The following is a 14,435-nucleotide window of genomic DNA, read 5'->3' on the forward strand; positions in this document are numbered from 1 at the left end:
AGGAGAAAGGAAGATAAATGGACATGATGTAGCTGGGGAAGACCTTTTGGAAAAAAAGACTTGAGTTAGGTCCTGAATGAACAGAGGATGTCTGTAGGGGGAGGGGAGTGGGGAAAACCATTCAGGCCAAGGAGTCACTGGAGGGAAAGTATGGAAGTGGAGATACCTATGCTCAGGATCAGACAGAAGAATCAGCAGACATGCGTCTCAAGCCTGCTCCCTGCTCTCATTCTGACGAACTGACCTGAGCAGTGTCGCCCCTTGAGCTTTCGCATCTTTAGAATCAGAGACTTGAATTCCTAGCGTGACTTCTCTCATGGTGGTGCTGAAGACAGGATGTGATCAGGACTAGGGTTCTCTGTAAACTGTAAGGAGATGGGTCCAGGTACAGGGTCACTGGCAGCAGTGGGGAACCTCAGGAGGTAAGTTTAGGGAATCTTGAGGACCAGGCTATGGAGTTTGGAAAGCAACCTCTAGAGCTGGGAGAGGAAACTGCTCCCTCTAGGCATGGCCAGCTCCATTCCTGCCAGCAAGAACAAGGACATCAGGTCAAACACAATGACCTGTAAAGTCATCGGCGGGTCCTACAGGCTTTGATTTCCAAACCAGGGATGCACCAGCAGTTCTCCTCCCAGATCCTCATGGACAGCAAGACATGGACGTGAAGGCATGCAGGGAGCCCTGACCCCGACACTCATTGTTGCATTTCCCACAGGCTCTCCAAGGCTCCCCTACTGGCCTTCCAAATAGGAATAAAGACAGGTGCCTTTGAAGCACATTTGAATGGGCTTAGGAGACTGTAAAGTGCTGTCCCTACGGAAGAGCTGGCAACTTCTGGGAGCAGAGACATCTGGGCCTTTGATGGCAGGTATCTGCCTGTGCCGGCCCTCCTGGTTCTTCTCTTGGGGCCCACGCTTTCCCAAGTCTCAAAGGGGATTACGCTGCAGAAGAAGGCAGAGTGCTGCTCAGGCTTAACTGAGCTCGCAGGCTGGTATTCTCTCCCCATATCTTCTAATTAATAGTCAGGATTAACAGCTGCTGCTGCTGGGCCTAAGCCATCTAATCACAGCCACACAGGCTCCTGGGTGCTCAGACTTCCCCGCGCTCCTCAGCTTCCCCCAACCCTTGGAGAAATGCATTTGGAAATTAAAACAACAACAAAAACTAGAAGAAATCCATCCCCCCTCTCCAGCCCCAGTGCCTCCTGGGATTGGAACTGTGCCTGCCTCTCACCTCTCTGAGATGAAAGCAAAAAGTGCCACTTCCCTGGGGCCCCTCTGGGTTGGGAGGGTTTCAAAGCTTTGCTGAGAAGGGACAAGATGCCTGTCATTCCAGCCCACAGGCAAAACACAACCCGAGAAAGCAAACCACCTATATGATAATAATAATAATAATGTTATAATTTTTATGCTAACATTTGATTTCTAAGTGTTTTACATGAATTAAATTATTTCATATGCACAAAGCCTCAGTAATATACTACCATTCCTCTTTTATAGACCAGTAAGGGAGGAACAAAGAGGTTACATCACTTGGCCCCAGTCACACAGCTTGTTAGTAACGGAGATGAAATTTGAAAACCATGCAGGCTCAAAGAAGAAAGCCTGTAAGCCCAGGTATCCCCATCCTCTCATCCAACTCACAAAACCATGCCACTGTGGGAGCAGAAGTTGGGAGTCCAGAGACCTGTCTTTCGACTTCCCTTTGTAGAGGTGACTCCAGCAGCACCTGAGTCACCTCTACAAACCCTGGGGCTACGAGGCACACACACTGCAAACTCTGGTAGAAAACCCTCTGCTGGTCGTGTTGGCAGGGCCCAGAGCTGGGTCCCAGGGTCAATGACTGACATCTCTGGAGACACAGGAAACCATGAATGAGTGGTCAGGGACCCTGGGAAGCTGCTCAGCCTGCACTGGTTCCTGCAGGGGCCTGCCCTTGGGGAAGGATTCCTGCCCCCTCCCATGGATCTGGCCCACCAGGACCACACCTTCAGTGTGGATCAGACTTTGGTCTGCTCCCAATGGGATCCACCTCCTTTTCTAACATACCTACACCCCCGTCTCATTTTATGCATTTGTGTTTGCTCCACAAACATGGAAGGACCACCTACTAGACAGTCTACTGGGGGCTGATGGTAAAAAGATAATGCAGTTTTCTTCCCTCAGTGGATACCCCTGTCAAAAGCTCCTCTTCCTACACTCTGCCACCCAGAGCTCCCACTGGACTACTTCTCAGAGGAGGCTTTCATGCTTCTCATCTGGTACTTTCCATTTCTCAAGTGGCGATAATGCTCCTCTAGAGTCACATGATGCTGGAGCCCTGTTTCCAACCAGAACCAAATTCCAAGTCACACTCAGCAAACAGACCTGCACTCTGCTGGGTCAATTTGACAAGCTAATTGGAACTGAAGTGTTACCTATCAGTGGTGAATCAATGAGGGTGCTGAGAGCAGTAGAAAAACACATAATTTGGTGTTAAATGGAAAAAAGTTTAAAGGCTAGTGAAGGCACTTCCTAGCTCTGGTGCTCTGATAGGCAGCCTCTAAAAGGGCCCCCATTGGTATTCACACCCAACTGTAGCCCCTTCCCCTGGAGCGTAGACTTTCCCTTAACTTGCTTTAATGGGTGGAATGCAGTAGAGTAATGAGGTGTTACTTCCAAGATTAGGTTATAAAAAAGCTGTGGTTTTTATCTCAGGCACTCTGTTTCCTTGTCTCTAAGAGCCCCCACGTTAGAGGAAGTTAGCTGCTATGCTGTAACATTATGGCAATGACCATGTGGCAAAGAACTGGTATCTCTGGACAACAGCCAGGGAGGCCCTGACATGCATGAGTTTACAAGCTGATCCTCCCCACCCCAACTCAACCTGGAGATGAATGCAGCCCCAGCCAGGACCCTGATTGCAGCCTGTGAGAGACCCTGAACCTGCTGAGCCCAGATTTCTGATCCACAGAAACAGTGTGATAATAAAAGTGCAGTGTTTTAAGCTGCTAAGCTTTGGGGTAATTTGTCATGCAGCAATAGGTAACTAATACACTAGCTGAGTGATAATGAGCAGCTTTTTTCCTCACTTTACTATAGAACAAACTGAAACATATTTAAAAATAGGGAATAGTATAATACATCTTGTGATGGTTAATATTGTCAACTTGATCAAGTTGAAGGACGCAAAGTATTGTTCCTGGGTGTGTCTGTGAAGGTGCTGCCCAAGGAGATTAACTTTTGAGGTTTTGAAGCTCAGACTGGCTTCCTTGCTCCTCGGGTTGCAGATGATCTATTGTGGGAATTCACCTTGTAATCTTGTGGGTCAATACTCCTTAATAAACTCCATTTCATATATACATCTATCTTATTAGTTCTGAACCTCTAGAGAACCCTGATTAATACAAACCCCCATATGCCCACCACCTAGTTTCAACAATTATGCACACATAGCCTGTCTTGTTTTATCTCTGTCCCCAATGTCCAAATTGCTTAACCTTCCTTGGCCTCTATTTCCTCATCTCTAAAATAATGTGGCTTAAAACATTTGCCTATCAGTGACTGCCTGAGTGAATACATACAGAGTGACTGGTAGGGTGGCTCCTACACAGTACAAGATTGATGAACATCTACTCTTGCCTTTCCTTCCTTTCACATCTTAGAAAACTCAATTTGTACTGTGGCTTAAAGATGTGACCCATTAAATTACAGGTTGGTAAAGACGACCTTACAGTGACACAATGGCAAGGGATTGGCAGGAAGATTTTGTTCAGACTCCTAATGTAGGCATCAGCAGGAAATTACCGTGGAAATGCCATTCTTCTGATCTTCCCTTCATTAAGTAACAACACATTTTCTGAATGCCTGTCTTACCAGAACTAAATACAAGGGTGACCAGGGTAGGGTCCCTTGCCTTCAAAGAACACAACATCCTAGAGGGTAGAACCACACTTTAGTAACCATGATAGCACTTTTTTTGTTGTTGAATTATAGAGGTGCACACAAAGTCCTGAAGATCTCCAATCACATGTATGGGTGGTGGGGCGAGAAATAGTCTTTACTGATACACTTTGAAGGCATATGGAACATTCGACCTTCTACAGAAAGTGTCTGCAGGCCAACAAGCAGATAAAGGCTGTCCAAATAGCCCCATGGAGGTTGAGAGGGGGCAAAGTGGATGGCATTTTAGTGACATGGCAGGGATGGAAACAGGAAAGTGGAGACAGTAGACAAAAACCACTCGATGGAGAGGCTAGAGGCTAGAGGCTTTGGTGAAGATCAAATAAGAGGAAGCCAGGACTGGGTGGGGATTTATTTCTCGGACGGTGTGTAGACAGAGAAAGACCAGAGGAGACAGAAAAATTCAAAGAGGCAGGAGAAAGAAGTTAACTGACAGAGCCAAGTCCAGAGGGGATGTGACAAATTGGGATGAGGTGTGAGGTGTGGCAGAGCAGGGGTCCTCTTCTCTGAGATGGGTGGGAGGATCACTGGCAGCATTGAGATCTTTAGAGCTTCTTGCCTAAAGAATTCTGTTTTCTCGATTACTGAAAGTGAGAAGGGGTTTGGGGAAGGGTGGGACCATCACAGAGAAGTATTCACCATAGACAGAGAATGTCAATTACTTTGTTAGGTTCCATTCTTCTGGGAGAGAATGGGCAAAGAGAAGTGGCAGAGAGAAGTGGTAGATTCAGTGGACAAGGAAAAGAAAGACGTTATGCACTGAATGTTTGTGCCCTCTCAAAATTCATGTGTCAAAACCAGGGATTACCCCAGTGTGATGATGTTTGCAGGTGGGGCTTTGGGAAGTAAGAAGTCTTAGATGAAGTCATGAGGATAGAGCCCTCCTGATTGAGACTAGTGCCCTTATAAGAGGCACAGGAGAACCTGCTTCTCCTCTCTATTCTCTGTCATGTGAGCCTACAATGAAAAGTAGGCAGTCTGCAACCTGAAAGAGGACCCACCAAAGTCCTATCATGCTGGATCCTTGATCTTGGACTTTCAGCCTCCAGAACTATAAGACGTAAGTTTCTGTTGTTTATAAGCCACCCAGTCTATGGCACTTTGTTACAGCAGCACAAACTAAGACAGAAAAGGTATGTTAGGAGCCTGAGACCTCCCAGGGAAAGGTATTTAGGGGAGAATGACAAACTGGACACTGTTGGGGATGGGGGGCAAGAATAGTACTAGGTTGAAAGGAGAAAGATGGTGCTATGGACTGAATGTTTGTTTCCCATTCCAAAATTCGTATGTTGAATTTTCCTATCTATATTTATACGTTGAATATTCATATTTATATGTTGAAGCCCTAATCTCTCGTGTGAGGGTATTTGGAGGTGGGGCCTCTGGGACATTGTTAGGCCATGAGGGTGGTGCCCTCATAAATGGGATTAGTGCCTTCAAAAAAAGGATTCTAGAGAGATCCTTCACCCCTTCTGCCACGTAAGGACACAGCGAGAAGGTGGCTATCTGCAAACAAGGTAGAGAACCCTCAACCAGGACTAGAATCAGCTGGCACCTGAATCTTAGACCTTCCAGCCTCTAGAACTGTGGGAAATGCATTCACATTGTTGAAGCCACTCAGTCCCTGGTATTTTTTATAGCAATGCCAACTGACTCATGCCCATGAGTAGAGATGAAGAGGCACTAAAGGCAAACCTTGTTTTTCCCAAAGAAAGTGGATGTGAAAACATGCTTTAAGAGAGAGCAAAAGGAAAGATATTTGACATTTCTGGGACTTGTGAGCCCCGGGGAAAACAACCTACCCCAGGTGGGGAAGTTGTGTGCCACACGAGGAGGGGGTGCAGGGTGCAGGACTGGGGTCACATAGTCCCGGGCGCCGACTCGCGGGTTGGAGAGGGGTGCAGCCCATCTCCCACAATGCCTTTCATCTAGCACTCTGGCGCAGATGAGCCCAAGATGCTTTATAACTTTCAATCCTCTTTTTATGATCCTCGGAACTTGTCGCCATCTGCTATGCAGGGCTTTAATGCAAATCGGGGTTTGCTTTTATGGTTTCAATTAACCTAATAATAAAGCGGGGCAGGCAGGCTCCAAAGCATCTTCCCCTCCCATCCACTTCCAGGCAAGCTTCCTACCCTCCTCCCCCAAAACAACAGACCATGATGGCTTCATCCTGCAGTTGGAAACCCTTTGCCACATTAACCATGTCCTGTCTGCACCAAATTAACCACCTCCCAATTGTATCATAGTTGCTGCTGGGAATCCTTTCAGAGGAAACCGATCTAGGGTCTTGTGTGACAGATGCTACTTGAGCACAGAGGTCACTCAGGCCAGGAGGTCTTTCCCGGAGCACAATGTAAAGGGAAGACCATGACTCTGAGAATGAGAGACACGGATTCAGATCATCCCTGTTTCACAGCTGGGTCACCTAGGGCATCTGTCTGAGCCTCACTTTCCTCACCTATAATAAGAGGACAATTACATACAGCATGCATAGTGCTGGGAGGACGATGCATCTGCCTCCTAATAAGCCACATTTTCCTTCCAGCAGGAACCAGGAGCAGGTTAGGAAGATAAATCTAGGATCACCAGAGGGGTTTCCAGGGACATAAGACTTTCAAAGCTAAAAGTTGGAAAGCCCTGGGCAAACAGGAAGAAGCTGGTCACCCTAAACGTGTCTTCTCTCCAAGATCTCTTTAGTGGCACTCCACAGGTGTATAGGTAAGGCAAGGCAAGGTAGGCACTTCACAGGTAAGGCAGGTAAGGTAAGGTAGGCGCTCCACAGGTGAGGTAGAATCCCAATACCAAATTTTGTTCTTTTGCTCATGTCTTGCTTAGAAATTTCACAAAGCCTTGGGGAGTCAAGTTTCAAAAATATAATTATTACCATTAATTTATTCTTAAACTACAATTGAAAACAACAAGGATTATTTGCATTTGCCTAGTAATGTGTAGCATACAAGCTGCACTTAATACCTGGAAAACCTCTGCAAGGTAAGGAAGTTATCCAAGGCCATATAGCAACAACATTATAGGGGTCCCTGGTCTTGAGCAGGTCACTTAGTCACTCTTCCTCCCTTTTCTCAACTATAAAATGGAGTTAAAATATTTAGCTTGGTGAGAGTGAAAGATAATGCATTTAAAGTGCCTAAATTTTGTAGATGATCCATTAAATGGTGGCACTAGCTCATTATTGTTTTTAACCTAACAAAATTGCTGTGTGGTTCTATAGAAAAAATCTGGCATTTGGCCTTAGGTGCTCACCTATCCTTTCTTTGGATGTGAATGTCCTATATTTTCTAAACTTGGTTGAATAGCTGGCATCAGTTGGCATTTTTTAAGTAAACACAGCCTTTGATTATAATTTTTGAATTATCTTCTCTTGAAGCAAAGGTGAGATGTACAATCCTATTTAAACCATTCACTCATTCATTCATTCACTCTATGAATATTTTACTGGGCTTCTGGCTCCCAATGGGATTGTCCTAGGCTAGACATTTCTCTACTCACCCAGCATACATTACATTTTAGTTTTCAAGCTGAAATCAACTTTAGGTTCAGAAGTTTCTCCTAGCTAGACAAAGACAACCCTTCTAGAAAGGTGAGTGGGAGTATTGTTTGGATCTCGGAGCAGAGATCAGCTTTAGGACTGTATTTCTACTATAAGCACAAAGGCAAAGGCCCACAATACTTTTGGGGGCCCCCCAAAATGTGTTATTTTTAATCAGAAAAAAATAAATATACTCCATCCTGGTTTATATTTTTATTTATACCATCACAGTTATAAAATATTTTACACACACACACAGACTCACACAGTTTTTAATGGACTAAAAGGGTCTATGAACATAAATGCCTAAGGCCCACGAAAGTCAATACAGCCCTGAGCCAATATCATTTCAGAGCTGGAGCTTTCAACTGCGTTGTGGTTAGCAGAGTGGCCAGCTGCAGGAATGATTCCCTAAAACCTCTAATGCAAGGCTTCCTGCAAATGAAAGGGACATGGAGTCCACAGAATGACTGGATGGATGGATAGATGGATAAATGGAGGATGCATGGAGGATGGATGGATGACAGATGGATGATGGACGGATGGACAGGCAGATGGATTAAAGAACAGATATTTATTAAGGTGCAAAGATGAATAAGTTATCAAGACCACGAGTGGAGGAGACTTAGTGCCCTGCAAATTCAGAGGGAGAATTGACCTTGTGTTCTGCCTAGGCCCAGCTAAAAAGGACCCCATGAGTCTTACTTTATCCTTTTTAACCAGACTTTAAAAATCTTACCGTAAGGTTGGTATTTAAAGCACATATACAACTCCCATTGAGTGATTTAACCAGGTTTGTGTATAACAGTAACTCAAATGCAAAGGATTAGCCCTTAATCTAGTAAGTGCCATATCCAAACCCAGGGCTGTGGCTCAAGTGCCAAGTTTTTCCAGAACCATGGGCTGCCATTTGGGAGATATTGTCTGCTAAAGTTTTCTTTCTTTAATACTACACACCATTTCACTTGGCTTAAAGACAAGAACCCGTTTCAACTTAAAAAAATAAAAAATAGGCTGGGCACGGTGGCACATGCCTGTAATCCCAGCACTTTGGGAGGCCGAGGTGGGTGGATCACGAGATCAGGAGATCGAGACCATCCTGGCTAACACAGTGAAACCCCGTCCCTACTAAAAATAGAAAAAATTAGTCAGGCGTGGTGGCGGGCACCAGTAGTCCCAGCTACTCGGGAGGCTGAGGCGGGAGAATGGCGTGAACCAGGGAGGCGGAGCTTGCAGTGAGCCGAGATCAAGCCACTGCACTCCAGCCTGGGCAACAGAGCAAGACTCCATCTCTAAATAAATAAATAAATAAATAAATGAACAAACAAATAAAATAAAATAAAAATAAAAAGAATGACAGAAAAGCAGTAACACATAAACCAAAAACACTACTGACATTTTCTGATACTCATCTTAAATTTCACAGATGCTTCTTGTAAAATGATTTAGCTGAGAAACAACAATGAAGGCATTTATTTTCCAAGCAGTGATGGCACCAAGACAACTGGCAAAAAGTGTACTCAGCATGAAGACAAGAGTTGGTTTTCATTCCTTTTTGGATGTTTTGGGCATCTTCTTCTGCCTTACAGAGAATTCCTGAGAGACAGTCCTTGGACTTGCTTGCCCTCCACCAGTCACTGCCAGGGACCTCCTGAAACACCAAGATCCCCAAGGGACCATGGTGTCTGTTGCCAGCTTAGCGTCCTCATTTTGCCTTCTTCATGCCCTTCTCTCCACATCCACACCCCTACTCCCACTGTTATAAACCATATTTAATAAAATGTAGACACCCAGGATGCTACAGTGAATGATTGTAACATCTCTGATGGTAACTAGACATTGAAAGGGACCCATTAAAAGTAATGAATAAATGGGCCAATTCGCACTAAAACACAATTGTAAATAAGCAACCTCAAAAGTGAGAAGGGCAGGGGCTGTTAGTTCTCATTCCCAGTAAGAGGTAGAGATAAATTGGGTGCAAATGGAGATCCAATAGGTGCTGACAGTAACAGATGAAGATCTATGAAAATTGAGGATACTTTAATGAGTTATGTTGAACAGATGCAAGAGAAGTTGGTCCAGGAGGGTGCCCTTGGAAAGCTCTGTAGTCCTCCATATGCTTGGGTTTTTAGTTTGTCTCTCAACCACATCATCTTGATAAATGAATGCTCAGCTCTCCTTTTAGGTCCTCTTACTGGGCTGGAAGCTGAGGCCAAGCTTGTGGTTTTTCTCTGTTGCAATCTGCAGTATCTTAAGCATAGCATTTTCTCTCTGTGTGCCTCACTTGTGTTATCTCTACAATGGAAGTAATCATAATTGTGAACCTTGCCTCAAAGTCTTGTAAGGGGGATGGATGTGACAATGAATGTGAAAGTGTCACACACCACACACACAGTGGGGACGGATTCAAGAGACAGCTCTAACACGGTCTGGCCATGTGGCCTACCGTGGGCTAATATTTCACCTCTGGAGGCCTGAAGTTTCCTCATCTGTAAAATGAGGAGCTTGGATTCATCAGTGGTTCTCAAACCTGGCTGCACTTCAGAATCACTTGGGGAGCTTTTTAAAAATAGTGATGCCTGGAAACTTCCTCAAATTAATTACACTAGAACCTCTGGGGTTAGGCTCCAGACATCAGTCTATTTTAAAGCTCCTCAGGTGATGGTGTTGTTCAGCCAGAGTTGTGAATTGCTGAACTAGATGATCTCTAAGGGTTCTTTCCCTCTAACATTCTGTGACTCTATAATTTGTTTTGTAATTGCATGAAACATATTGGCTTTGATCCAGAGCCATTTCTACCTTAAGGGGAAACATCCCCCAAATAACAATGAAAGGGGGGCACAGAAGGGCAAACCAGGTGCTGGAGCAGTGGATTCCATCTGTTTCAGAGCCATGGTTCCTATAAAAAGCTGGACATGATGGTTGGCATGCTTAGAGCAAACTTTTTTAGTATTTCCTCCTAAAAGTGGTTGAGATTTTTTATAAATGAATTCACACTCTATGTAACATTTTGAGGTTGGTTTTACTCACTCAGTATAATGTTACTTGAAATCCATCCTAGTGATGCACGCATCAAAAGTCTGTTCCTTTTGATTGCTGAGTAGTATTCCATGATAGGCATATATGCAATTTGATTAAACTTGCCCATTGAAAAAAATTGAAGTCAGTTCCAATTTTTGACTGTTATAAAGAAAGATGTTATACACATTTTTATACAGGTGTTTGCATGAACTTAAGTTTGGCATTTTGTGGGATAAATGTCCAGGAGTGCAATTTATGGGTCATATGATAAGTACATGTTCGGCATTGAAAGAAACTGCCAAAACCATTTTCCAGAGTGGCTGTGCCATTTTAAATTCCTACCCGAAGTGTGTGAGTAATCCAGTTTCTCTGCATCATCACTAGTATTTGGTGTTAGTCACTCTGATAGGTATGTGGTGATATTTCATTGTGATTTTAATTTGCATTTTCCTAATGTTTAATGATGTTAAATATCCTTGATGATTTCAATTATTTTTAGTGTTGATGATTCAATAATTTTTAAGTGTTGTCGACCTTTTTTTTGGCCCAGGATATAATTTATCATGATGAATTTTCCGTGGTTGCTTGAAAAAAATTTATACAGTCATCCCTCAATACACATAGGGGATTGGTTCCAGGACCTTCTCCCCAATCCCTAACTTCTGCTAACAAAATCCATTCATATTCAAGTCCTGCGGTCAGCCCTGTGGAACCCACATATAAGAAAAGTCAGCCCTGCATATACACAGGTTTCACATCCCATGAATACTGTATTTTAGAAAAAAAATCCTTGTACAAGTTGACTTGTGCAATTGTTCACCATGTTGTTTGAGTCAACTGTATTCTGCTGTTGTTAGACAGAGTTCCACATATGCCAATTAGATCATGTTGATTGGTTGTGTACACTGAAAATAAAATTCTAAGTCCCACAACTATCTGAATGGACCCCTGCTCTTGGCCAAGGGCATTCTAAAGTTAACCTGAAAAACTAGTTCGGGCCATAGTGGGAAGTTGGGGTTTGACATGCCTCATTATACCCTCCTCCCTTTGAAATTCAGGCACAATGGACCAGCATTAGCATTAAAACAGGGCTCTTAAGACTTTTTGTGGCAATAAGACACCAAATTCTGGTGTGACATGAGTATGGCATCGCACGACAGATAGCCGACCCTGAAGGAAATCAAAGTATTTTACCCTAAAATATATTTCTTTGACATATTTTGAAATGGCCCTGCAAAGCCATCTCTTGCGGGAAAAATCTACATCACATAGAGAATCCCTTTCCCTTCCCAAGTCTTTTCCCTCAACCAGGAGAGGACTAACTGAGTCTGCCACCTTTTAAAGTCTGATAAGAAACGTTTATAATCTATTCTCTCTGAAGCCTGCCACTTGGAGTCTTCATCTGCATAATAAGAACCTTTGTCTCCACAATCCCTTATTTTAACCCAGGCACTCCCTTTAATGGATTCCAGGTCTTTGGATGAACTCTTTCAACCAATTGCCAATTGTAAAATTTTTGAATCCACATATGCACCCATGATCTAGAAGCCCAATACCTCCCAACCCTCCACTTCAAGTTGTCCCACCTTTCTGGACCAAATCAATGTATATCTTAAATGTATTGGTTGATGTCGTAGGTCTCCCTGAAACGTATAAAATGAAGCTGTTTTGGCACATGTCATCAGGACCTCCTGAGGCCATGTCACAGGCATGTCCTTAACCTTGGCAAAATAAACATCTAAATTGATTGAGATTTGTCTTACATACCTTTTGTATTACAAAAGGTTGTTTGCATTACAAAAGGTGTTGTTAACTTCTTCTATATCCTTGCTAATATTCTCTCTAGTACTCTATCAATTGCTGCGAATGAGGCAGAGAAATCCTCAACTATAATTGCAGATTTTTGTATTTCTCCTTTCTTTTCTATCAAGTTTTTGCTTCATGTATCATGAGGCTCTGTTGTTTGGTGCATACACATTTAGGATTTTTATGTCTTCCTGGTGAATTGATCCTTTTATTTATTTTAAAGATATAAATTTATTAAAACTTTGAAGTTAACAATTTATTGAAGTCAGAAATAAAATAATATGTTAACTATAAAAACCTAGAAGTCCCAGGAATTAGATTTCAAAGATTTTGATTTCAAAGAATTCCTTACAAATAAGGATTGATCCTTTTATTAATATATAATGTCCCTCTTTGTCTCTAGTAATTTTATTTGAAGTTTACTTTATCTACTTTTAATATTTTATATAATATACCAATACAGTTAATAATGTATATATTTTCATATTAACATGTAAATTTATATAACATTCTTAAAATATTATAATTATAGAGATGGATCATAGATCAGTGGTTGCCAGGGATTAGGGAGGATAAGGGAGGTTGATGTGGATATAAAAGGATGGTACAGGGGATCCTTGGGATAGAACTGTTCTGTACCTTGGTTCTGGTGGTGGTTACATAAATCTATGTATCTAGAATTAATATGCATTATAAATTGCATAGAACTAACATGCACACACACAAATGATCATACAAAAAACTAGTGACCTCTGAGTAAGTGTGGTGGGTTATATCTGAAACTGCCATTGCAAATTTATAGCTGAGACAAATGTTACAGTGAAAAAGATCTGACATAACCAACTTCATCCTCCTTCTAATCTCTAAACTGTTCTTGTTCATTCCTGGGTGTAGGCTGAACTAACTTTGAGAGGAACTTAGCTTATAATTTAACTTGGAAACAAACAGGAAAACAGTCTTTCCCAAAACAAACCTTCCCGGAGACTAGACTGCCTTTGCAGGACTAACAAATTAGCACACAATTAGAAATTATGATTTAAGAGTCATGTAGCTGGAGGCTACAACATTCTGACCCTTCCCAAATTGCTTTTGGGGTCATCATTTCTATTGCAAAAAAACTAAGATCAGTGCTTGAGATATTCTGTAGGCCCTGCTAGATCAGCTGGCACCACCCAGATCCATAAACTGCCTCATCTGGTCTTGTGGCCCCTGCCCAGGTACTGACTCAGTGCAAAAAGACAGCTTTGACCGCCTATTATTTCATCTCTGACCCACCCAATCAGTACTCCCAACTCACTGGCCCCTACCCACCAAATTGTCCTTAAAAACCCTCGATCCCCGAGTTTTCAGGGAGACTCATCTGAGTAATAATAAAACTCCAGTCTCCCATACAGACAGCTCTATGTGAATTACTCTTTCTCTACAGCAATTCCCCTGTCTTGATAAAAGAGCTCTGTCTAGGCAGCAGCCAAGGTGAACCTGTTGGGGGGTTAGATATCAATGTTAATTTCCTGATTTTGATTTTATTCTACAGCTTTGCAAGATGTTACTCTTCGGAGAGCCTGGATGAAGACTATACAGCACCTCTCTGTATTACTTCTTACAGCTTCATGTGAGTCTACAATTATATCAAAATAAAAATTAAAAAAATTAAGAGTATTCTTACTTTTATGTATTTTTGAAATTTTCCATAATAAAACATTTTGAACGATGGATGAGAAATTAGCATAAATTCTGCTCCTTTACACATTCCCGTTTGTGTTTTCCCCATTTGCTTGGTATTATAGACACTGCATGAAGACAGTCAGTCTGGGACTTTGTGTGTTTACCCCTTGGTATCACTGACATTTTGATATTTCAGTTTAAAATCTGACTTGATCACATATTAAACCTCAAGTCTTCCTCAGCCTGGGCAGGAGCCCCACTGCCTACGTAAGCTTAGGTTGGAAGGAAACTTGCTTGGGGGCCTCACATGGCTATGATCACTCCCATTTGGTGCTGTTCTTATGCTTGTATTCTTTCTTGGATTTGCTGCCCTTCTCTTCTCACTGATTTATCTGAGTAAGGGGGAAAGGGCCTCAGCACTTGGAGCCCAAAGGTGTGGACTCTGCACCAAG

General features: G+C 42.8%; 1 long non-coding RNA gene across 1 annotated transcript in view; it reads right to left on the reverse strand.

The window, feature by feature from the left end:
• LOC129398598 (uncharacterized) overlaps nt 1-14,435 on the reverse strand; it is a 179,663-nt gene that overhangs the window by 44,948 nt on the left and 120,280 nt on the right. The gene's annotated exons all lie outside the window — the stretch shown is intronic.

The sequence above is a fragment of the Pan paniscus genome, chromosome 7 (genome assembly GCF_029289425.2).
Source record: "Pan paniscus chromosome 7, NHGRI_mPanPan1-v2.0_pri, whole genome shotgun sequence".
Lineage (NCBI taxonomy): Eukaryota > Metazoa > Chordata > Mammalia > Primates > Hominidae > Pan > Pan paniscus.